The 24,748-nt window shown below is 42.5% G+C and overlaps 1 protein-coding gene across 1 annotated transcript in view; it reads right to left on the reverse strand.

Annotated features, from left to right (window-relative positions):
* Positions 1-22,685, reverse strand: part of GGACT (gamma-glutamylamine cyclotransferase) — a 31,992-nt gene extending 9,307 nt beyond the window's left edge. The window contains exon 1 of the mRNA XM_080377687.1: positions 22,574-22,685. The gene's annotated coding sequence lies outside the window, so the exon portion shown is untranslated. The remainder of the gene's footprint in view (positions 1-22,573) is intronic.
* Between the last annotated feature and the right edge of the window lie 2,063 nt (positions 22,686-24,748).

A 24,748-nucleotide genomic window follows, 5' to 3' on the forward strand; every position in this document is an offset into this window, starting at 1 on the left:
ATTGGGGGCAAAAAACCCCCCAGTTGTCCCCCCAAGAGAATATTATATCAGAATTATTAAGTATTGACTGTTTTGTCCTAATATTAAGGAATATTGTATGAGCCTCAGAATATTCTGTCAAGGTCTTGCTACCACACTTCAGAAACCTGTGGACTACAAAACTAGTTAGAAAGCGCTCAGGGCAGAGCACTGAGCCCAAGACTGTTTTTTTGGGGCACAGACTGACCAAGCAGGAGCTCAAACAGGAGCTGATGAGATGGGGCATAATCACCTACAAATATAGGTAGAGGTTTTATAAAAGAGACAAGTGGTTCTTCACATACATGAATACACAGCTGGCCAAAATTTCTGCATGGAATAATTAACATGGGTAGAAACAGCTTTCTAATCATCAGAACAGACAGGGCATGAGAACAGCCACAGTAAGTCACCATAAAAAGGCTTGAAAGCCCAGTGTCCCCTGTCCAAGGGTGATCAACAGAGGACACCTTAGCAAGAGTGCAAGGCCAGGACAAGGCAACAGTGATGCACTTCCAGACTTGGCTCCAGACCCTTCCTAAGCCAGAGGCGACAAGTGCTGTGGTGCATAAAGGCCCCTTCCTCCTGCGAGCTGGCACGGCTGCTTTCGTGGACAGTGAGGAAGGGCAGCAGCAGCCCCTCGCCTCACCTCCTCATGGGTGCAGGAGACACAAACTGCTTTGGGTTTTTTTTCCCTGCCACCTGCTCGCTTCATCTGACAGCTCCTTCTCTGAGTCAGGGCTCTCTGTGCACTGCCTCAGCACCACCAGATACACATGGACTTGTCAGCTGAAAAAGTATTTAACAGAATGGACGCTGCTTCTTTCTTGCAATCATCTTTGCCACCTCTTCCTCTGACTTTTCAGGTTCTTTTTTGAGATAGGGAAACCAGAACTGAAATATTTGAGAATGGATAAACCACAGATTTATACAGGGATATGAGGCGTGTCTCCTGTTTTGTTCACACTCCTTTTCCCCAATGCCTTTTGAGCTATTGAGGAATGGACTAATGTTTCAGAAGAATACAGTGATAACTCAACCATCTTATTCTTGAGTGGCAACCAGAGTGAGAAGTGTTTACTGAAAATCCAACAGTATTGAAGCCTTGAAACCTGGAGCCCTTGGAAAACAGATATTTGTCCAAACTATCATGGATGCTACAGTTAATCTTGCCTTCGGGAAAGGTAGCAGACTAGATGGCTTCTCAAAATCCCACTCAGCATGGTATGTCCTTATGCTGCTATTTCAAGTACCTGACAATTCATTTAAATGACATATATAGAAATGTCTTATCCTTGCATCTTCAGCATAGATGCTTAAACTGTTACATCTACACAAAAGGAAAAAAAACCAAAACAACCCCAAACCGGAGCATTAACTTTAAATGCCAGATTGCTGTTACAGGAAAAAAGTAGAAGAAAACTTTTGATTGGGCAGCCTTGCTATGCCAGCCCTGTTCCTGGTACCGTTTCGGATGCTACCGTGAATTTGAAGTGGTTTCCATCATTGACATGCAGAGCATAGCCCAGGGTTTCAAACCGCCTACATCCTGAAACTCAGGACACAGCCTGCAGCTTGGATGGGTTCCCCGCGAGGTCAGCACACTGATTTACATGCCAATACCCGGAGCGGTCAGTTCACTGTTTTGGACCAAGAAGAGCATCCCAGGGCCTGCGAAACACGGCAAACACTTTGAGTACCTAAGCATGGGAATGTATTTTTCTACACAGAAAAGATGGTGAGAGAGAGAAGGGGAAAAGAGAAAAGATGGGGTCTTGGGCGAGATCGCGAGGTGCCTTTCCACAAGGGAAATGGGGGAACGGCTGCACAATGATGCTCTGTGAGGAGAGGAGACGTGCCCAGGTCATGGCACAGCACCGTCCCCTCATCCCTCGGGAGTGCGACTGAGCCTGGAAAGGAGATGTTAAATAAAACCCCATCATTCAGCAATGGCAGCCTCGGGCCGGCAGGAGCCTGTGGCTCCAGAGGCCATCTTTCTTGTGCCTTTGCTCCAGTGGCACGGAGGTGCCACAGCACAGGGCTGCTGGCGAGATGCGCTCTGCCCAGGCGGGACTCGGCAGGCCCCCTGCACCCCGTGCTGCCTCTCAGGCCTCGAAGTGTGGCCGGCTGGGTGAGAAGGCAGCTGGACACATAGCGGGAGTCTGCTCCGGCCAGTGGCTCTGCCGGCAACAGCTGGATGGCTCACTGGGATGAGCTGAGGAGCCAGAGCCTTGGAGCACCGTGCAGAGGGGTCGCTGGAACGTGATGCTCCTCAAACCTCGCTAAAACCCAAACAAAAGTGCAGGTGTTCAAGGAACAAAATCTGCTCTGCTAAACAAGCCAAACCAAAAGTCCAGGTGTAAATCTGGGAACAGCATATTTCCTCCAGAAACCACCTACCTACTCCAGTGTGGACCAGCTACTGAAACACAAACATCTGACCAATGTGGCAGAAATAAAGTGCCAGGAAACCTCAACAGACTGGTTTTTTTCAGCCTGTGATTCCCTGGGAAACTACAGGCTGCTTTTAAGGGCCAAGGAAAGGTAATTCATACGCATTTGCAGCATCCAGGTATATACACAGAAGGATTTTTTTTACACCGAGTCATGCTTTGCTTGTGAAGTGTTAGGGGCCACAGAATAAGAGAGAGAAAGGTTAAAACCAGCTGTATTGGAAGAACCACCAGATTTAAACACAAATGGTATTTTAAATATTCAACCAGAAAGGGTAAAGATGGTGCAGGGTAATGGCTAAGCATGTTTGCTCTTCTGAGGTTTGTAAGGGGTAGTGGAGCATAAGGTATACCTATACCCATAGACTATATACTAACATTAATGCTTTTTTATGTGCATGCATGCCACTAGGTAGCATCGGAAGAAGGAGAGGCCCCTCCCTGACACTTGGAGGACCACAGCTGAGGTTACTAAGGGTGCACAAAAGGAAAAGTGCAGTATTCATATAACGATAAAGGAGAATTGCAGAATCACTGGTTTGCAGCTACAGCTCTGAAGCAAGTCAAACCTCTGGTCTGGAGACAGCCATTACACAAACAGTGGAAAATGTGAAAAGATGAAAAAATTTCAGCAGATCTTTCTGTGATACACAGAAATATTCTCCTTCTACTTTATTTAATTTATTCAGGTCAAGTTTTTTTAAAGCTAAGAAACATACTATGGGGTTTTGGGGGATTCCCCCCTCCCCTTTATTTAAAAAAAAAAAAAAAAAAAAAAAAAAAAGAAGGGAGGCTTGTACCGTCTTTTCAGTCTATGAATCAAATTTGTGGAAAAGCATAATATTTAACATGTGACACACCAATAACAAAATAAATCAGCTCAACAGGCTGCCCAGGGAGGTGGTTGAGTCACCAGCCCTGGAGGTATTTCAAAGACATATACATGTGGCACTTTGGGACACGGTTTAGTGGTGAACTTTGCAGTCCTGGGTTAATGGCTGGACTCCAATCTTGAAGGTCTTTTCCAACTTAAATGATTGTCTGATTTCATTCTATTCTAATTCACTAACTGCAGTTATTTTATTTGCCTAATTAATTAAATGTATATGCAAGTCTTTCTTTGATAGTCTATGCATGTAGTTTTATTTAATAAAAAGACTTCTTTTAAAGTAAATTCCAGCTTGCAGCTCAATATAAGTAAAAAATAAAATCCCAATCCATATATCAGGAACAAATCTTGGCACCATTTTCTAATATAATAAAAGGTAAGAAAATACAAACCAAAACAGAACACCAAAACAAAACTACAAAGAACCATGAAGAGATGTACATAAGTACTTCTCTCACACCAAGGCATACCACTTCTGTTTAGAAACTAGTACCAAGTTTACTACAGAAAAGATAAAGCCACAGATTATCATAAAAAGAAAAATAATGAGTTATTTCAACTGTCCTTGTCTTGAATTTTGTTGTCCAAGAAAGACTTGCAAAGTCCTGCAATGAAATCTGAAACATACCTCCTCGTTCGTCAGCTGGGAAAGCATCCTTATCTCAAAGCAGGTCAGTAAATGTATTTACTATTTTTCTACACAGGAGAAACAAATGCATATTCTGGGGGCACCGAAAAAAGCCTGAAATGGCACTCAGCAAGGCACCAGAGTAATTGCTTTCAGATCCAGAAAACGTACTGACCAGAATCTCAAATATCCTCCCTGGCTGGTAGAGTCAGAGATAAGCAAGAAGACAAGAAATTCCCAATTTGTTTGTGCGTGTCCTATAAGGATGTGTTGAATGAAACGCTTACTTTCAGGTAAGGAGTAGTTTGGTCTCTGATGCAGAAACAGGTTCTGTAGTCTGATGCAAAAGTTATCACAGGTCTGTATTTACTGAAGAATGAGGAAAACCAGCTACATAAGCCCTTAAATCTTCTCCTGGAGCCACAAGAAATACCAACGGAAATAATTCCATATCTCTAATTAGATATACATTGGCAATTGCAAAAAAAGGTACTTTAGTTTTATGATAGCACATAAAATTTAATCTAACTGAAGGCCACCTTGGCAGTGTCCATGATGCCTGGAAGGAAGCCTTACTGAGAGGCATCTTAAACCGGAGGTCTGGCTGTAATAGGAAAACATTACACAATACTCATCTGAATTATATAGACATTTGTATGAGACAGAATTATTTACAAATAAAATATTTACATAAATGAAAATAGCTTTATACATGCTGTGCACCTCTTTTCAGTGACCTTTGAGAAGGAATGTCTGTTACTAACTTGATTCTGTTCTTTCTTTATCAAGTACTGGAAGTAAATGAGAAGGGGAATAACATGCAATGCGGTTCTGAACGCAAAGAAGCCAGACCAATATAATTAAAATTACTTCCTTCACCAAGTATAACACAATGGACTTGTAGTCAATTTAATAAAATTAAATAAAATACTTTATTTAATATCTCCAGACCAGGTCATAGGGAAGAACTGTATATGAATCAGGAGTTAGTTAAGGGAAGATCATAACAGACTGTATTAAAATAAGGAAAAAAAGCACAGACAGAAGCTATTGGTCATATTCCTCAGGAATCAACGTTCTTTTATTTATTAGTGGTCTGCTACAGCAAGCAGTTGAGTGCCTACCTCATCTGTGCGTGATGCATCCTGAGGAGGACTGGTTCATGCTACAGACATATTAGATGGCCTATGAATTATGTAATTGAAATAAGATGGCTTTTAATGATACAAAGTGCAGAAACTTACGCTTAGGGACCATCACAAGAACTTCTGGGGACTCATCACTTGAAGGCTAAGAAGGAGTCACAGAATATCTCAAGCTGGAAGGGACCCATAAGGATCATGGAGTCCAGCTCCCTGCTCCTCACAGGACTGCCTAACACTAAACCATATGACTAAGGTTGTCCAGATGACCCTTGAACTCTGACAGGCTTGGTGCCATGACCACTTCCCTGGGCAGCCTGTTCCAGTGACTGACCCACCACCCTCTCAGTGAAGAACCTTTTCCTAATCTCCAACCTGAACTTCCCCTGACAGAGCTTCATTCCGTTTCCTCATGTCCTGTCGCTGGTCACCAGAGAGAGATCAGCACCTCCCTCTCTGCTGCCCACCTTGAGAAAGCTGTAGACTGCAATGAGGTCACCCCTCGGCCTTTTCGAAGCTGAACAAGACAAGTGACCTCAGCTGCTCCTTGCAAGCTTTGCCCTTGCTGCTGCTCACCATCTTGGCTGCCCTCCTCTGGAATCACTCTAATAGTTTGATGTCCTTCTTATATTGAAGCACCTAAAAGTGCACACAGAGCCAGTGCGGTGCAGAGTGGGACAGTCACCTCCCGCGACCAGCCAGCGATGCTGTCCTTGATGCACCCCAGGACAGGGTTGGCCCTTTTGGCTGCCGGGGCACACTGTTGACTCATGTTCAACTTGCCGCCAACCCAGACCCCCAGATCTCCTGCAGGGCTGCCCAGCCTCTCCTCCCCCAGTTTGTAGGTATAACCAGGATTACCCCGTCCCAGGTGGAGAATCCAGCACTTGCTCTTGTTAAATTACATAGGGTTGGTGACTGACCAGCTCTCCAGTCTATCCAGATCTCTCTGTAAGGCCTCTCTCTACCCTTGTGGGAGTCCACAGCTCCTTCTGGTTTAGTCTTATTGGCAAACAACATACATTTGATTCCTGTGTCCAGCTCATTTATAGAAACACCAAAGAGCACTGTCCCTGAATCTGAGCCCCGGGGAACCCCACTGGTGACTGGCCACCAGCCCCATGTAACCCTACTTACTGTAACTCTTTAAGCCTGACCCATCAGCCAATTGCTCACCCAAAGTATTGTGGGCTTGTCTAGCTGTGTGCTGGACAGTCTATCCAGAAGGATGTTGTGAGCGAAAGTATAAAAAGCTTTGCTAAAAATCTAAACCCACTACATCTACTGGCTTCCCTTGGTCAACTAGATGGTTGACCATGTCATAAAAGGAAACACTCTTGTATATTTTGAGTGATCACAGTATGAAGAGTGAATGAAACCAAGCTGTAAGCCAGGAGAAAATAATACTCAAGAAGAATCATGCTTATTTTGCAGTCCTCAGAAATTCACATGCTTGTTTTCCAACCATTCCCATTCAGAGATTTCCCTCTTCTCACATGAATGAGCACATGAACGTTGGAAGTAAATACCAGCACAGGACATCGTCCTTGTCAGCTACAAGAGACACCTGTGAAAGCCACCAAGATGACATGGTTGTAAGAGGGTAGCACAACTGGAACAAGTATTTCAAGGAAACACTGGAGACATGACAAAGGGTATCAGTCAAATCTTGTTTAGAAAAATCACAAGAATGTGACCTCATCTGTACTCAGAATGAATCAAGAAGAAGTTCAACAAGGGCACAGATGGGAAAGTTGTTCATTTCCTTGATCACTATTTTATAGGGTTAAAAATAAAGAGAAGGAATACAAATACAGGCAAATACAGGCTGTGTATTTTACAATTGTGTTAATTGCATTATCTTAGGGCAAGCACCTATTACTTTTTTTCTGCAGCTACAGATGTCTGTATTTAATGATTTGAAGGTGGTCCTATGTGCCTAAAAGTTTCCTATATTCCAGCACCAGGTAAACTTGTGAAGGATTTTACTTCTACAAACCAGGTGGTTTCCATCTGCAATATGTTCCCGCATCATGACAGCATATAGAGTAGCTGAACAAGCATGTCCTTTTTTGATAAAACCAGCATTCTAGGGACATAAGTCTTCCAAGTTACTTTGGGTGCACATCAGAGCAAACTCACATACTTTAAGGCATTCAGATATCTAGGAAAGTATTCAACTACACCTACCCAGCAATCTAGACTTTGTGCTGGGAGAAGGGGCACAGAGGGAAGACAAGGCGGTATCGCAGTAAAGAGTGCTCTGAATGCCTCGAGCTAGAGCTTAAGCAGTCAGTTTGGGACTGGAGCAGAAACCAAACAGAAAGAAAGTATAAATCAGCATATCTGCCAACTAGCTTCAGTATCTCCCCACAACCACCTCCTCCCACACCTCAAACATGAGACAGAATTATGAGAAAAGAGCACGGCTAGAGTGGCTACGTTAGTAGTAAGAGCAGACCAAAGGGGACGCACCGATCTCAGCGGGAACAGGGTTACTGCCAAACTAGTATCTGCTGCCTGTACCGTGGGTCATGAGAAGTGACAATGGAAACACTACATTCGCCCTTCTCCAGGGTTTGCTCTGAAATGAGAAAACAATACATACCTGCTGCAACAGGCTTTATTTTATTTCTCTGCTTTATCAGGATCCCATCTTTCCAGACAGGTCCCAAATACCCAGTAGTATGTAAAGTATCCTCCAGTTCTCCTCCTTATGCTTTACTTTTTCCAATTTCAGTGTCAATGAACAGGATGAGTAGGACAGGAAGAGCAAGTTCTAAGACTTCTCTATCCTAAGTGAAAAGTTTCTTCTTCCACTGGGATCAACAGACATTTTCAACACATTCCTCCTCTCGGCACAAACTGATATATAATATAACCCCAACTGCTGTTCTTGTTTAGCAACTTTCCTCCTAATTTAAAGTAAATTTATAACCACCACTTATAATTTATTTTTATGCCACAACTAAAGAGAAGAGCCCTCACTAAATATCACGGAGAAGTCAGTACCACGCTTTAAAGACAGACTGCTTCCACTGAAAGGTCTTGGCTCACAGCAGCTACGGTCTGTGAGTTTCAAGTAGTACTGTGTGAACAGATGTACACCATCGCATCAAATACATTTTGCAATGGAAAACTGAGATCTATCACTGCCTTCCCAACATCACTGCCGCCTCCCCCCACCCACCCCCCCCACCCCCCCCCAATATCATGCAGTACAACAGTCCCTGCCAGTCCCCAAATACAGGAATATGTTATTATTCCGAAACCTGTTTCACTCAGATTTGACAAAAAGTATCTAGGGACATTTGGAAATCTCAGTTAATTTTACTTCTGCTTTCTTCAGTGATGCTAAGCAACTAAAGAAAAATCAAATAATATAATCAGAGTTACACTAGATGTAAATCAAGAAACAGTGCATTACTTAAGACACAGAAAGAAAAGAAACTGTAAAAGCATTTAATTTGGCTTTTTGATATGGCTTAAAAAGACAGGTAATGAACAAATCACTTCTGATTTTCAGCAAGTGAACATTTCTTTTAAAGTAAGTAACTCAAATTATCAAACTACAAGCCTTCACTAGTTCACTGTTTACAACACAACAACTACCAATTAATAAAGGCATGCTTCTGAATACATAATGCATTACATTTTTTACTTTCAACACCTGGTGTCACCAGAATAACGCCGTATATTTCTAAAATGCTCAGCAATTGTATATGCAGGTGCTTTGATTTTAGGGCAGTAATACTTCAAAAGAAGTGAAACTATAGACAATTATGGGAAGCAATGCACACAGACAATTTGTGGTTAATTGATACATTATCAGCTAACTGACCATGACAGGTCATTTTAAATATGAAACTCAAGGTGTCTAAAAGCCTTCATCCCTCAGTCAAGGTCAAAAAAGGCCTGAATCAAAGTGAAAATTCTGCTGTATTTCTGTATTTTGAGCAAGCTAGATCCTATACCTGTTTTGCAAAAAGGCTTTCACTGGTGACTTCCGCTACATCAGAATTTAGCTAATTGCAATCAATTTTTGTACTGCCTAATCACTGCTTTTCAGTCCAGTCTAGGGCTGTATTAGTTTGTTATTATGACAGTTCCACCAAGAATATACAGAGGGCAGTGATTTTGATTGACTATTGTTTGGAGCTCCAAGACACTAAATAAAAAGTTGAATATCAAAGAAGATTTAATTCTCTGTCTCTCCTTCTTTCCACTCTATCAGCAAGACTAAGCCAATAAAAAAATTGATCAATTCATGGAAAACGCAGTCAGAATTGGTGACCCTGTATTTCATTAAAGTAATGAGAAAGTACTTGTATTTACTTGCTTTAAACTTTAGATAACGGGCATAAGAGAATGAAAGCTTTCTCAGCTTTGATGTTTACTTCAAAACCCAAACTGAATTACAGCAGGCAATTAGATCAACTGGTATAAGATTTAAGTTGTGCTTTGGTTTTTTGTTGTTGTTTTTTTTGTTAATACAGCTTTTCAAATAAATTAGTGAAAGAATCCTAACTTTTGAAAGAAGACTCGTGAGCTTGTTATGCAAGGAAGATTGAGAATACTGTATTATAACAAATGAACGCAATACTTCAGAATCAAAAGATTCTGAAGTCTCAATTTTGGAAGAAAATTCCGTATCAGAAAACAGAGGAAGATGTGGTCAAGATATCTGTAATTCATTTCGTAAAAACACATTCAGACTGACACTTTCCTTCCACTAATTATGCTTGAGTTTTCCACAGCAGACTTTCCAAAAGTCGTATTGTCTTTCAGTATTTTTTCAGTAAGATATAGGGACTTCCATTGGTATGAGTTTTCAGGTTTTAGTGAAACCATTGTGGATTTTAAAGCTGGGACAGAAAGGCTAAGACTGATACAGGAATTATTTTCAGGTGAACACATGCCTAGGATCCGTAGATAATGTTTGGAGGAGTGTGCTCCAGCAAGGCACTTACTATGTCTCAACTGATCTGTGGGGGCAGCTTTTTGATGACAGAAGATAAAATCACCTAAAAGGAATACAGGCAAGCAACACAACCTTGAATACTGCTATCAAGTAACATAACCCCATCTAAAGAAAAAAAAAAAAAAGTAATAGAAAACAGAAAGAAAGCTGAAGCCTGAGAAGAGGGATGCTGAGTCATTAATAAAAAGGAGCTCTTCTCCTAATTGCTTGATTTAAACAGATGTTAACATAAACAAATAATTTTTAAAAGAAACTGCCTAAGTCTGGTGGGCTAACAGACAGGTTTTACATGCATGATTTATGTAGTATAACACCACCACTTATTCTCTCCACCTTCTTCAGCATTTCAGAACAAAAAAACCCCAAACAACAAAAAAATTAAAACAAATGCCAGAAGTTTTCTGTAAAACAAAGTGTCAATTATTTTAGGACTCCCTAGCTCCTCATCCCTTTTTAAAAGGTAAAAATAAAAAAAACCCCACACAACAGTAATTAAATGGTCTTTCTCCCATTTTCTCCCAAAAGATAGAAGCATTCAGTGGTCATTGATTCAGAATGTGCTTAAACTGCACATGAACAGGAGCAGAAGTACAACTAGTAAAGTAAAACAGAGGTCAAAAAGGTTTGTCTAGAGCTGCTCAGCAGAGCAGCCTGACATCTCCTGCCCGACCTATGCTCTGTGGAAGAGGTTGAGCACCTTTTCCAATGTCAGTTGCTGTGGAAGAAAGAAGGGATGCAGAACTTAGAGTAATAAAACCTAGTATTTAGAATACACACAGAAGTCGTTTCTGACAAGATGTGCAGATGCGGAAAAGCAATCATTTATCTTGATCTATACTAGTTACCTTGATCTTGGTAGAACTTTTGACATTGTTGCTTGTATTCCCACAAGCAAGCTAGAAAACCATGATTTAACAAGAACTGTTGGTATGTAGGTAGAAGACTGTTTAGAAAGACTATTTAATATTTACCAGAGGCTCGTCTCAAACTGGATATATGTACAAAATTTGTTATATTCATTCCAGTAGCAGGGAAATGCTGGTAATGAAAATACTCAAAAGATGCAAAAGACGCAGGTAGTATCACAATGCAAAAGGCTGTGGACAAGGCTAACGAGACAGTTGCAAGCCCCTGCACAACCTCTGCTCTGCAGCAGCTGTTCAAGTACAGCCAGTGCAGAGTTCTAAGATTAGCCAGGAATAATCAACTATATAAACAAAATCTGGGGAAAGATTAACATAGCGGCAGTTCTGCAGAATGAGATTTGGCAGTCACAGCAATCATGAACTCAACATGAGTCAACAACGAGGTACTGTTGGAAAAAAATATCCTAATGTTTGTGTACAAACTACTGCATGGTACGACATGTGAACATCATCTCCTGCTCTGTTCTGGTCACAAACTGAGTAGTATATCCAGCTTTGAGCACCACACTTCTAGAGAAATCTGATCAGCTGAGCAGAGAGGGGACAATCACCGGTCAGGAAACCACAGCCTATAGAGGGAGGGAGGGGAGGGAAGAAAAGAGAGACTGTAATGTACTCACTTATTTTAGAGAAAACAGGGCCGTGCCTTTAAGTATATGAAATCATATTGTAATAGAAAAATAGAGACTGTAAGCTTATTTCTACATCTACCAGGACAGAAGGCCCAACAAGCTTAAATTCCAAAGACAGACACTAGGAAAGGTAAGCACAGTGCCTAGGAAGAACCTAGACCATCCAGGAAGGCTGGGAGTCCTTTATTACTGACTATCCTCAACTGCAAGTCAGTCAAACCTCTATCAGAAGTATCAGTACTACTGCCAAACTCGCCTTTTACCAAGGAACTGCATGAAACAATCGCAGCTCTTCTTTAAAAAGTAAAAATAAAAGGCTCTTTATTGGTTCATACGCTATGCATGGAAAGGAGCGCTAGACTCATGGAGACTGTGATGAACTGATTCTGTGGTCCAGTCATTAGACTCCCACTAACTCAAGAGGATTTCTAGATCCCACTCCCTGCATGTTTATAGGTGGTACGTTATGCAGTTATTGATTTTTGAGGTCTATTTCCCCAAAGATCAATAACCCTGAAAAGACAGAATGAAATGCTGGATTCCAACCCACTCCCACTCCACACAGCTGCCCCCAGATACACTCAGGGATATAATCCTGAGGCACTACACTGAACACGCTCTGACACAATGCGTCTTGCATTGCTTTCTGCATGGTGATCCAGCTTCAAAAGGCCAAACAAGACCAAATGCTCCTAAGAGATGTGGGTAAGAGCCCTTGGGACAGAAGGCATGAATCTTTCTGCTTTCTAGGAGATGGCACAGTCCAAGACAGCTGTTAGCCCTGACACTGGCTTTGGCTGTATCTGACACACACAAGGCATGTCTGTCTAAAAGGCAGAGCAGTGCCAGGCCAGCTGTACATCTTCGGCCGATAAAAGCACTGAAAGAAAGCAAGTGCAGGAACAACCTGGGACTGCACCGCCACAGCCTCAAGAATAGCTGCACAGCTCACTGTTACCATTCCCTTGCTGAAGCTTCTGCTTCTTAGGTAGAAAGCTACACACACTTGTGCCCTTCAGGGTTTCTAAGATAGCCATCCTGGTTTGTGTACCGTATGTAAAGGCAGCTATAAATCTGAATCCATAAAACAAGCCTCTTGGCTTTGTCTATTTTTCTTCTCAAACACTGTCTTCAGATCACAGATATAAGACATTTTAATCCCAAGTAGTTCTGAAATCATTGCTATTTATTACAGATTTTTAGAATATAAATTACATTTTGTTTATAGACATATGCTTTATCTTATTTGTTCTATTGATAGCAAACTGGTAAGATAAATCACTTTGATACAGAATAACTGAAAATCTATACTCTCACACAGTTTTCCTTCAAGCTGTCAATGTTGCAACTTTAGGCAAGTTATATTGCTATTTTACTAGACATACAGGAAACAATCTTGCACACGCATTTGCTCACAGACTGTTTTCAGCGTATGTGATCTCACCAGAGCTTCACAGGTCAATCGTTACACGTACACGCATACAGGTATAATCCAGAGCAATGCCATAGGTTTATCAAAAAGAACAATGTGAGCTAATACATGTTTCTTGGAAAGATAGTTAAGTGATTATGTCGTGGTACCTCAGACAAAGGTTACATCTGCAGCAACTCTGCCCACAACACAGAAATAATCAGAGCTGGGATCCGAGAAGAGCTGTCTAAGTAAATACTAAATTTGTGCATGTGGTTAACACTGTGGAGTTTTTACAGATCACAAAAGTATAAGATTACTTAGGGAATTTATTCCTGCTAAGAGACAATAATTAAGGCTAACAGTATTTTAATTAATTGATAACTAATTGGATAATTAATTAATCTTAAGGCTGTCTGCTCCACTGTCACTGAAAATATTTCCTAACACTTTTCCCTAAACACACTCCCAAAGCATCACTACTACCTAAAGTAAAAATCCAGCTGATAATGTAGGTGGGCTGACCGGGCCTCACGAGACAGCACAGAGAAATGGAGAGGGGTGGGGGGGAATGTCAAAGAAATAATCTATCCCATATATAATCTCAAAAATTAGTCCAATAGGTTCATTTTTCACTTGTCTGATGTGAAACCAAATTACCTGATTTGGCAAGGTCATGAAAGACAAATTAGCCTAAAGGCAGTATCACCTCCTCCTTCCTTCTAGCATCATACCTATCAGGTCACATGTCTGCTGCACCACTCTGCAGACCATGCTTACAATCAGGTTACATCAACATTGATGGTCAACCACAAAAACCAATAAAAATTAAAACATATTTGATGAACCTAAAATTGAAAGGTCAATTGTGGACCATTTTTTGCCTGTCATAAAATTTACAGCACAATGTTCTTCTATCAAAAGAATAACTATAATTAACAAGATTCAAAACTGAAATTGATCATGTCAATGAATACACATTTCCTATATTCATAACATGATTGTGATAACAATAAACCTCTGCTAAAGGCTGCTGAATTATAGATCTTAGTTGAGTTTCCACCTAAAGCAACAATTTAATGGGACTTACAGATAAGAATATGACTACAATTTGACAAATTAAAGAGATTGAATAATTGTTTTGATATACAGAAATTAGGGACAAAAACAACCTTCCCTGGGTTAGTAAATTCATTGTGTACAAAATCAAAGATACTTGATGCCACCCATTAACGTAGTAAACTGTCATTAGGCATACTTAATTAAAAGCTATAGTAACTACTAGCACTAAAAGAACAGATTAGATGAGCAGATGGATCCAGATATAATTTGACCTAAATTTCTTGATATTTTGACAAGGTACACAAAGGTAAATATAAACAAGAATAGAAGGGAGAGGAAAAAATAGCCAGCCAGTATATCTCATTAAGAAGCCTCATATAGAAAGATGAAAAAACACAACTTCTTTTCTCTCTCTGCTCACCTGTTTGCTTCTCTAGGATGTTTTGTTTCTGTTAAGCAGGTTTCCTGAAGATTCACATAACTACATGAATAACCACATTACTGAGAAATTTATTATGTCTGGAACCACCATCAGGAAATAAGGCCCACTGCCTTAGGGCAGTTTAATCAAAGGAAAGAAATCATTAACCTAAAATATAATGTCAACATTTAAGAAATTGATTTTCTTTTATGCTCATTCTCTCTTAAATTTGACTCCTGTTAGAGAAAACAGTTAAGAGAGCAGGTTTCTACTGCAGAGCTGGCAGAAGGCAAAGATTCTTCCTTCTGACCCTTTTGTATCACCTTCCCCAAACACACTCTTCCCAACCAGATAAATTTCCTAAGTGTATAACTTTGTATTGCTTTTCATGTTTGAAATGAGCTTCAGAAAGCTTTGCTAAGATTTGGCTGGATTCATATCCTCAAAGTTTTCATAGTCAGTATATTTGAACTGCATCACAGCAAGCACTGCAGCCTTGCAGCAGGTTAGTGGTTTGACGTGTGAAACGTGTATGTGTATGGTAAGTGTCCTGCTGGGATTTATTCCCTATGTAATTTTCAGCCAAGGCAAAATTAAGCCTGGGCCCCCACTCCATAAATGGCATCGAAACATTTCTCTCATTCATATAGTTTCTCAGTTATTTATATGTTTTCCTAATATAGCGCAGGCTCAGTCCTGCACAATCCCATCTAAATTTAATTTATTCTTCTATGCCCACATCCCAACGTAATACTTACCAAACAGTACCTCCACATCTCACAGGCAACACAAGACAAAGCAGCACCCAGCGCTGCGCTAAGTGATGTAGTTTTAAAGCACTGCTTCAAAGTATACGTTGCCACACTCCATACATGTGCTGTACTCCGTCCCCTTTCAGTGAAAATACTACGCAACACTGAGCTCAGATTCTCACTTATTCTACAGAAAAATCTAAGTTTTGATGGCTTCACTAAAATATAGCCTCAAAGAAAATCAATAGCAATTGATATACACTCTTGAACATACTTAAACGTTGACGTTAACTCCAAGATTAATTTTCCACCTAGTAATCTCTAGTAATCTTTTCCCTTCACTTTTCTAACCTCTGTAGGCTTGTTGCATCCTCCTTAGAGTTATTCCTTTGCCCACAATAAGTTTAGGCTTAAGTTGTTCTTCAAATCACAATCTTCCTTGAGCACCTGTGCAAGCATGCAGTCAGGAGAATAAGGGAACCTAATGCCTATATCCTCCTTCTCCTCCTCCCTATAAATCCAAGACCATCACACCCCAGCCGACAATCATGGCAAGTAATATTTTTGTTCTTCATCCTTTATCTGATCACCTGTTTCCAACTGCTATTGCTTAAAACTCTTCTTCAGTTGCTCCCAATTTTTCCACCCACATATTCTGATAGAAGGTCATATCTGATCACGTCCTATTGTGAGATTAGATTCAATTTCAATAATAAAAAAATCGAATCCAGTAATTTTCTCCTCAGTTTGTTACTATGGATGCTTATGTTATTAATCTCCTTCTCTAGCCTACTAATATTTCTCTTCCTTTTCCACAAGCTTTTCACAAAACCTATGAAGGATACCCATTTTTCCCCAGACTGAAACACTGACAAGAACCTGTTGTCCCGCTGCAGAACAACTTCTTCTCAGTCCAGGTGAGCCGGGTTGGGCAAATCCGTACAAGAAAGCACAGTTTGGCATTCATTCCACATATTGCCAGGGTACAGCCCTGTAAGCCCTTGAGCACAGGAAAATAAATAAAAAACAGAAGCCAGAAAAACATCATCACAAAAGAGGGGCAGGAGTTACTCGGGAGGACAAATAGAAGGCTGGATCCTAGCAGCTCGGAGATGGACTGCATGGGGAAGAGCAACTACACTGGATCTTCCAAGTTAAAGTCAGGGAGATCACAAAGAAGGGGCCAATATCCCTTCACTGGACACCTGTAAAGATATCGACACAGAACCAGTTACTTTACCGGGCAACTTCTTCCAATTGCACTTCTGGAATTGCAAACCTCTTTTTTGAGCCTGCAAGTTTGCTTTCTTGCGATACCAGTTATTTTGTAACTTCTAGTTTAGGAATTGCAACTACAGATGTTACAACAATGATTAAACAGCCTTGAACGCTTCCCTTCAATCGTGAAGCACACGCTATGTGCTATCAGCATCTGAAATGTTTTATTCCAGCATCCACAGTGAATGGCAGGTCATGCAATTAGTTAAAATAACTTTAAAAAGACAAAGCTAAAAAAAAGAATTAGAAGAGTTAAAAAATAAAAAAAACCCTCCACTAGTTAAGCGGATTACAGCTCCAGGTGGAGTCCTTTATGTACTTTGGCCTATCTACCTACTACCTCCTGCTACACCAAAACAACTAATAATTTCTTCTAATGAAGTTATTAGCTAATGTAATTCTGTCATGGTCTTACTCTCATAACTAACAGGAATCCCTTGTTCATCACTAGGTCTAAACGTCATCCAAACCTACCACAATCACCATTCTTCCAACACAAAACCAAGATGAGACCCTTACTTCTCACTCACTCCTTACAGTCTCACTTCCAAGATCACTTTTCTCAGCAATGTTTTGAAGAAAATCAGTTTATTTCTATTTTCCTTCTAGCTTTCTGTATTACTGTATATGTGGACTGTGGGATATTCCCCGATGGGAAATAATCTAACATGTTACCTTTGATTTCTAGAGAAATTCACACATTCTGAGATCCAAGCAACAACAAAACTGTTATTTACAGAACTAGCAGTGGACAGAATACATAGACATAATTAAAATCATGTACTGGTTTTAGTGCTAAAATTCAGTATCCATACTGTAGCCTGTTTAATACGCAATTAAACAACACAGACTTATGTTTAATGTAAAAGAATCCAGAAAGAATGCTATTAATAGCTTCTTAGGAGCCAGAGGGTAGCTTTCACCTCATTTAACTTTAATTTCCTAAAGTTTGGAATCTAGGATGGTCATTCAGGCTTCAGCAGTTGATGTAAAGAAACGCGAGCTGAATCTCTCGCCACCAACTATAAGTGAAACTCACATTTCAAATGCAAGTCTGTCACCTGAAGTAGTAGATGAAAAAGGGGGGCCATGGTGAGGTAGAAACCCGCAACTCTGATCAGTACTGTGTCAGTAGAAACACTAAAACCTTAATTATTCAAAGTCCTGTACACAAACTGGTCTGCCTACCAGAAGACAAAACATATTAAATGACATATTTCATTAGATATGTAGGCAACTTTTAGTCCCCGTGATGTAGAAGGCAGCAGCAGAGGTACAGGTTGATACCCAGGATATGGAGAGATACAAGAGCAAAACTATGGAAGATTAAGTCCATATCAGCCACAAAAAATACTTTGGAGAAGTCTCTTACGTTACCATTCCAAAACGCTTTTCAACCTGTCCATGATACTGTTACCAGAAAGCAACAGAAAGCCAACAAGTATTCCTGAGACTTGTGGAAAACAGAAGTAACAGAGTTTTAGACCTGTGACGAGAAATTAACATCTGTGTCTCCTTCCTCACTAACAGGAAAGCTACAACCCTCGCTGCTGTTGGAGAGCCAAGACTCAGCAAAAAGTGCAGTACGGCAGTGAAGATTATACTGGTGCAATCCATGTTTCCTCCGACATCTCAACGACTTACCCTACTAATCCTTTCCTTAAGGCTCACGAACGCACCTTGCTGAAAAAAGCAAGCAGCAAAGGTGGTGAGCACCCTGTGCTGTGCTAACGGGAGCACAACCAGCAGATGGAGGGAAGCGAGGGTTGCCTTTCATTTGACGCTCATTGGACCACACCTACAATCCTGCATCCAGCTTTGGGCCCCACAGTACAAGGAAGATCCTGACACACTGCAGTGAGTTCAGATGGTCACAGGGCAGGAGCACCTGCTCTGTCAAAAGCAGCTCAGTAAACTGGGCCGGTTCGACTTGAGAGGAGGTGGCTTTGGGGTGACCTAATAGCAGCCTTCCCATACCTATGAGGAAGTTATCCAGAAAATGCAGCTAGGCTCTTCATAGCGGTGCACGTGGGAGCTGGAGAAATGAGAGGTATAAACCAAAATAGGAGAGGCCTCGACCTGAGTCAAGGAAAAGGGTGTTCGTGATGCAAATATTAAAGCAAGCTGCCCAGAGGGGTTGTGTAGGTGTTGCCCCTGAAGGTTTTCAAGACACACCAGATAAAGCCCTCTGCAGCCTGCTCTGCCCACACAGGTGACCCTCTGTTCAATAAGGAGGTTGGACTAGAGACTCCCGAGGTCCCTTCCAGCTTGAGTTCTACTGTGATAAAAGTTGTGGGACCGTATCAGACTAGACAAAATGAGTGGAGGGATAGAAGAAAAATAGACTTGTAAATACTCTGGTATTATTTGATAGGACAATACTGCAATTTAAATATGTGCTAATACAGCCACTCTCGCACAACTGAAGCCTAGCACAGGTGGCATGATCTCCCTCACAGTTACAGTGGCAACACACAGCCCTGCAAAAGGCAACGCTTCAGAGAAGGGATGAGAAAAAGCAATTCTATGGCCAAGAACTTCTGTCAGAATGTCAGCAATATGATGTTAACTCTGGCTGTTAGTGAGGAACACGAGCATTTAGTCAAAAACATTGCAGAGAGGTGGTTATGTGGGAAATTCCAAAGAAAAAGAAGGTCTCTTGTAATACAGAGAAATCAGGAGTTAAAGTGATATTCATTATGTTTTCTCAAGATGTTAAGAGCAAATAGCTGACACACCTGAAGAAATCACAACGGCCGAAAATCTTAATGTAAAGGGCATTCTTGAAAAACACTGTAATGGTAAATCAATAGAATGTTATATTATCCTGGTATAGTCTGTCGTTCTTTAGTGTTAATTGGTTTTTGGAAGTGAGGAAAAGAACTGTATCTGACATGGTCTGTAAAATGTAATTAAACTTTTGGAGTGAAAAAGAGCAGAAAATTCTAAACAGCTACAGATTTTGATTTAAGAACAGTGATTTCCTACTGCTTGAACAGTTCCATTTTTGAAGAAAAGAGGTGTTAAGCATACACTTTAGAGAGACAGTGAAAAAGGTATTAATTTGCAAACTCAATGACATGACTACATCCACACTTTTCCCCTGTCTCGTATTAAATTATCTATGTAGTACTCAGCCTCTGTCAGAAAGCAGCAAAAAAAATATCTTTAAAGACGGGAAAAAAAAGATAACATCAGTTCATATAAAAATGCATCTTATCATGGCATGTGTTCTCTGCTTAAACAGTTCATGACCCTTAAAATGTCACGCAAGTTTCACATTCAGTTCTACTTTAATCAACAGAGCTATGAAAATTATTTGGCCAGGTTCAAGTTCAAAGAGCCTATGCTTTTAAAGCATGAGAAGCATACCGCAAGACTTAACAGGAATAGAATATTTTTTGCTATGAACGTAACTATTAATGCTGCTTATGTGTATACAGAAAAATAATTTGGCTAATCCATCAGAGTATGAGTGTACCAGAGCTCCTAGCAGAAGGCAAATGCCACAGCATACCCCTGGAATTTATTATTTGCTTATTTCACTTCACAATACCTTCGTGACTGCACCTTTGTGTCTGCTGTACCTACATTCACAAATTCAAAATGTATATCAGGCAGTCATGTAACTTCAGTTCCCCAAAGCTCCCCAAGAAAAACAAATGCAACCATACGAACAGAAGCAGAACAGGCAAAAATCGTGGTTCCACCAGCAGTCAGATGAAAGTAATTTTCTAAAGGAAATTTCTTTTGAAGTAGGTAGTTGGGTTACTGGTGGGAGTTATGAAAACATACAGACAGTTGGAGAAGTGTTGGTTGGAAGGGACCTTTGAAGGTCACCTAGCCCTGCCTACCCCTCAGAACAGGGCTAAAGCCAACACTAGACAAAAGTTTTTCAAGCGAAGAAGCTGTGCTCACTGTAACAGTGGGTGGGAGAGACAGTAGGATGGCCGGTGCCTGGTTTCTGCTCTGTATTCTTTGGAGGCACCTAGCTTTCCACATCAAAATTAGCTAAAGGAAAGCATGAACTGACACGATGATCCTTTCTAAAGGATAAAAAGCAGACAGTGCAGTAAATAAAGCATTCAAAGCAATGTTTAGACCCTGAATTGATATGAGAAAATGATCAGCAAAACCTCTCTGATCACACATATAAAGAAGTTGCCGGAAGAAAAAATTTAAGGAGCAGATGACATGACAGATTATCAGCAACATGACACTCTCTTCAGCGACTGAGCAAAGCTTTGCTCAATATTCCAATGGTCTCAAAACAAACTCATTAACAAGCTCAAAGACACTTGCAAAGCTGATGCAGTACAGCACAGTAATTTGGAAAGTGAGGAGCAAACAGGCTGCAAGAACCCAAGCAAAATGAAGTACGACACATGTATTAAGCAGGTAGTATTTGTCAGCGATACGGTGCGGATTTTAAACATCAGCAATGTATGGGAAGGCCACTTTTTTAGACGTGTAACAGCCTTGACAATTCAGGTTTTGATCTCTTCTGTTTAGCTTTTATTTCCCGATGGCAGCAGAACGCTGTAAGACACTTAGGTAACAAGACATGTTAGTTTCCACATGACTTTGACAGCTACGATGAAACAAGGGCAGCAGATGCGTGCTACCTGAGGATATATACACTTTTAAAACAGAGAATGTATATATAAGGCTTTTCTCAGGGGGAAGTGAGAACAAGATGGAAATATGCCCATTTTTCATTCTGACATGCGAAATTTAAAGCTTCTCTTAATGGCCTATGTCACGCAATGAACAATTTTAATTACCAAAAAATTGCTTTTCCAGGTTGACTGCTTGCTTAAACTAGAGAGTATATAAAACAAGTCCATTCTCTGGTATTCTACATGAAACAAGGTGGTCGTGGTGATATTTATATTTGTGCCTCTGTACATTAAGCTCTACATAAGTTGCCATCTTGGTATTTTTAAAGCATGGCAAAAATTACAGAGGTAGCAAATTAAAAAGCCCTGAAGCAAAAAATGAGGAAATTAATTGCCTGGAGTTAACAGATAAACGAACCTCATGTCAAAAGCAAAAGGTTTACATAACTCTAAAATGGAAGGGGACACTGAAAAAGCAAGAAATGAAAATACAGTGGAACTAAACCCTTAGGAGGATTAAAAAAAAAAAAAGATGAAAAAACCCCTACGCAGTCCAAGCAACGCAGGCAAAGAAAAACGCTCTGAGGCATTATCTTGGAAGCATCAACTGTCCACGCTTCTCTCCGTCCGTGATACGCGGAGCGTTTGCTTTCTGTCCTCTGCTTACTTGTTTCTCCAGCCCACACCAACCCTTGCAAGGCAAAGCCCTGACGGTAAAAAGAGCGGCGAACACTCGTGTTGGGAGGACGCGCCAAGCACACCTGAGCACCGCGCCAGGGTCCCCCGCCTCGGCCCGCCAGTACGGCCCCGGGGGCGGAGGTAGGGCCGGCGGCCCCGGGACACGTCCTGTTACCGAGGCCGGCGCCTGGCCGCAACCGAGCAGCCCCGGACACGCCGCCGGAACCCGGGCCCCCGCGGCGGGCAGGACCGCGCAGGGCCCAGCGGGGCAGCCCGCAGCCGGCGGCGGAGGGCGCCGAGCCGCTCGCAGCTCTCACAGGGCCAGCGCTGCGAGGCGCCCTCCGCCGCTGCCGGCAGGCCCCCTCCTCCCGCCGCAGAGCCGGCAGGGCTCATTCGCCGCCGCTGGCAGCGGCCGGGCAGCGCCTGGACCCAGCGGCCGCCGCGGGGACGCGCCCCCGCCGCCGCCCGCGGCTCCCCGGCCACCAGGAGGCTCCGCGGCGGCGCTACCGGAAGCGGGGGGGGAACGGGCCGGGACACGCGCACGGAGGCGGACCGGCCGCTCGAACCGCGCGGGGCCACTGCGTCACGTGGCGGCGAGGGGAGGGGCGGGCCCGGCCCGCTCCGCTCCGCTCTGCCCCGCCCCGCCCTATCGCGCGTGCCCCGCGGCCGGTCGCGACACTCACTCGCCAGCGCTGCCGGGTGTCTCGGTGCCTCCGCGCCCCCGCTCCCGCCGGCAGTCACCTCCTTCTGCCCGTCCTGGGGCGCCTCTCTGGGGAGTAGGCGGCGGGGCGGGGCCGGCGCGGGGCGGGGCCTGCCCTCCCTCCCTCCCTCCCTCCCTCCCCCGTGGGCCGGGGCCGGCGGGGGTGAGTCGGGGTTGTTGGCCTGAGCTGTCCCGGGCGCGAGAGGGCGGCAGCGCCGTGCGGCGGGGCGGCGGCCGGGCGCGAAGCTGGGCGGCCCGCGGCAGCAGCGGCTGCAGGCCGTGCGGCGCCCCGCGCTGCCCGGGAAGGGCCGCCCCCAGAACACCGGCAGCGGCAGCAAAAGGCACAGCCGCAGCGCGGGGCCTGCGGTCGGGGCCTGCGGTCGGGGCCGTGCCGGGCGCCCAGCAAGCAGCGCAGCCTCGGGCCGCACAACCTGGCGGTTCGAGCGCTGTTACAAACCATCGTGTATAAACGCCACCGGCCGCTCTGCGGAGGGGTTTCGGCTGTAGGCCGAGGCGGGTGCCGAGGGTTTACAGCCGGCAGCGTGCCAAGCGGCCGCCTCTTTCCCCCTTCTCAGGCAGGTTCCCACTTCCCAGCTGAGGTGCTGCTTTTAGCAAAGCGCTGGGACCCGTGCAGCGGGATCGCTGTAAGGAAATGGATACGCCGGTAGGAGGAACCGGAGTCAAGACACCCTTGTGCTCTGCTTGGTGCCTCGACGCCAGCCCCTCCGTCACAAGTCGGCCCGCTGAAAGCCGGGCTGTGCCCATGTTACAGACTATTCCCTTTCCTGCACAATTAGCGTTCAATAGTTCTCCTGTAAAGCAGGGTTAAGATTGCTCAGTTTGAGGCAGCATCTCCTGCTTTTCTTCTTTCTTCCGTATTTTGTTTTAGAGGTTGAATTAATCAGGTATTCCATCACTTTGGGTTTTTTTTAGGCATATGGATTCCACATCAATACACTCGTGCAGAATCAAGATTTTGGACTGTTACTCTAAGGGTAAGAATGTCCTCCTGTATATCACAGTACCAGGCTACCACACCCATTGGATTTTCTTCCTAGCTTCCAGCAGACCCCCCAAATAAAAACATACTACAAAAATAAGCATTATCACAATTAAAATCTATGCAAAACAATAGCAAAATGCAGATTTATTACATCGCTCCATTACAAATGTATTTACTTCTTGCTCAGCTGAAATTAATTGGAACGTACCCATGGCAATCTAAATGATTAACACTACATTAAAAAAGTTCAACAGCAATCACAAACTACCAATTTCAATATCTGCAGGGATTTTCTAACAAAAATACTTAATTTTAAAAGCCCTGAACCACTTGACATGTACCTGACGTACACCGAACACCCATGCCACAATGCACATGGCTCTTCTTTGGAGCTGCAATATACGGTCCTTTTTCCTTATAGCACAGGATCCAAGTTTCTGTGTTTCTATTACACCTATGTACAACCACTTCACATTATGATGGAGCCCAGGACACTGCCTAAAGTGCCCAGTGGTACCTGCTGCTTATGGTGGTGCATGACACAAGTTTTGGCGTTTATGTTGCAGAAATTCAACCACGTGATCTCCCTTTTATTTCTAGCAAATTTTAGTCTTTTTGAGTTAATCATACCCTCATAAACACATTTGGTAGAGTCGTATCAAGAGCTGTGGAAGTAAGCATTGTTCAGTGAAAGGGCCAAGTCAAGAATCATGTGGGAATCTACATGTAATGATAGGTTTGTAAATGTACCTATGCTCACATGGAATGTGGAACAAGCAGGAACCAGCAAATAAATATTAAGATATTTAAACTAAAAAAATCTCACTGTATAAAATGGGATATGCTATCACATTTAACGTTATAACAGCTACAGCTTTAAATAGCGACTTTAAGAAAAAAAAAATCTCACCTTTGCAAATTTACAGTTGCTTTGGATTGCTTTTAAAATAAAGTGGAGGACACGAGAAGTCAATTCAATAAAAAGCTGTTACTATTTATTGCCATCCTAGACAAGCTAACAATGAATCGAACTGGACCTGAATTTTCTGTTTCCATAGGTAGATTTGACATTTGGATACTTTATCAGTCACGTAAATTTAACTGTCTGCAGAAACCAAAGCTCTCTTAATTTGTCTCATCCCATTCCGTCATCCA

This window comes from Falco punctatus (assembly GCF_963210335.1).
Source record: "Falco punctatus genome assembly, chromosome: 2".
Taxonomy (NCBI): domain Eukaryota; kingdom Metazoa; phylum Chordata; class Aves; order Falconiformes; family Falconidae; genus Falco; species Falco punctatus.